Source organism: Echinops telfairi, unplaced genomic scaffold, assembly GCF_000313985.2.
Source record: "Echinops telfairi isolate 266 unplaced genomic scaffold, ASM31398v2 ScPeMD7_25;HRSCAF=90, whole genome shotgun sequence".
NCBI classification, from domain to species: Eukaryota; Metazoa; Chordata; class Mammalia; order Afrosoricida; family Tenrecidae; genus Echinops; species Echinops telfairi.
This window is the reverse complement of record NW_022103922.1, coordinates 25,350,240-25,352,004: the sequence shown is the minus strand read 5'-3', so window position 1 is coordinate 25,352,004 and position 1,765 is coordinate 25,350,240. Positions and strand designations below refer to the sequence as shown.

General features: G+C 51.2%; 1 long non-coding RNA gene across 1 annotated transcript in view; it reads left to right on the top strand.

Moving 5' to 3' along the window:
• Window positions 1–393: 393 nt before the first annotated feature.
• The window catches only part of LOC123521595, a 3,419-nt gene continuing 2,047 nt past the window's right edge, over window positions 394–1,765 (top strand). Inside the window, exons 1-2 of the long non-coding RNA XR_006680004.1 lie at window positions 394–500; window positions 1,256–1,458. This is a non-coding gene — a long non-coding RNA (uncharacterized LOC123521595). The remainder of the gene's footprint in view (window positions 501–1,255; window positions 1,459–1,765) is intronic.

The window sequence follows — 1,765 nt, the reverse complement described above, 5'->3', positions numbered from 1 at the left end:
TAATGAACCCTTCATGAAGAACTGCCTATTCCACCCTTCACTAGGTGCTCTTGAGAAAACATGTTTTCTTTTTTGTAAAGTTAGGTTAAGATGACATCTAGTGGGTCTCATCTTTGCTGGAGAACAAATATCCGTAGGGCTCACAGGGGCACAGGACCCCTAGATATCAGAGAAGGTGCTAGATGGGTTCATTGAATCACAAGTAGCTATGACGCCCCTTCACTTGCAGACACTATTGTAGGTACTTAGCATCAATCGGTGAAAAAGAAGTCAGGAACCAGCCCTCTTACCTTCCATTCTAATGAAGCCGTCAGGCAGAAACACCAGCTTTCTTAGGCAGGTGGTATTCATTTGGTGCCCTTATGATTCCTTTAAATAGGAATGCAGTGGTCTGCAGTCTGAAGGGGATGGTGAAGCCCAGCAAGTACGGAAAGAGTGAGTGGAATCTGAGTGGAAAAGAAGGTGGTCCTGTGTCCACAGAAGGACGGAGGTTGTGTCGGGTATGTACTTGGTAAAACCTGGGTCCCCCAGGGCTGGAAGGATGTTTTAGGCATGACCCGTGCAGGAGTAAAGTAGTCACAAAGAGCAGAGGTAGAGTCTGGGGAGCAAAGGGGTTGCTGGACCTCAGAGCAGCCACGGAGAGAATCTAGGCTCCCACAGTTTTCTCCAGGTTTATGGGTTCTTCCCTTCTTTGGAGCCCCAAACAGGAGGCCTGGGGAGAAATCTCTGAATCTTAAACTGTTGGCAAGGCTCAGCTGCATGTGGATCACTTGAAAACCACCTCAGTGAGAGAAGAGACCCTCAGGGTGTGTGATGAGAATCAGATAGCTGGCTTGTGCACAAAGTGAGGGTCTGCGCGGGCAGGGGTGGACTCTGTGTCCCCCAGTGCCGGGTCTTCAGGGAGCATCCTGTGTGTTGGCTCTGAGGAGAAGCTCCAGTCTGCCTTTGGAGCGTTTACTTTGCAGTGGGAAGGATCTAGGGTACAGACAAGGACGTAATCCAGGCTTGCTGGGGAAGAGGAGTGCTCTACACCATTGAGGGAGGGTTGCTTGGCACTCAGGCTCTCTGCTAGCCCCCTGCTTGCTGACCAGACCTCACGCTGTCAGGATGGCCAGAGTAGGGTGCTAGCATGGGACTGGCCTCCAAAGGGCTTGACGACCAGAAGGACTTGGCCTCTTGCAGGTGTACCCAGGGAGGGCAGTCTGATGGGAAAGGCCAGACTTCTGACCCCAGTGCCCTTCGCCCTCTCCCACAGAGTCATCTCATACACCTGGGCAGCTCGTTGGAAATTGACTCCTTTTCCATCCAAGACTGATTTCCCATCAGTCCCCCAGAGAGTTTGCCTCTCTGAAACTCCTGCTGGAGAACCTGCAAGTTACTGTGACCAAATCAGATCTACAGTTCCTACCTTCTCGTGGCTCAGCTGAATCTCCAAGAGGCCACAGAACAAGCTCATGGGTGAGGAAAATGGGGATAACTGCACGTGAGAGATGGTGAGGGAGACAGGATGTCCTCTGAGGAGAATACAGAACTGAGGTGGACCAGAGCTCAGTTCCCTTAGATCCCTCCACTGGTGGAATACTGTCTAGAGCACTTCTTGGAATAGGAGTCTTGGCCTGGTAGGGCAGGATCAAGGGGAATGTAACAAAGAAGAAGTGCTGAAATCCTGGTGGGGACTGAGCATGATAGCGGGACAGGAGGAGAATCAAGGGAAATAGAGGAAAGAGCTGGGAGGCAAAGGGCATTTATAGAGCTCTAGATAAAG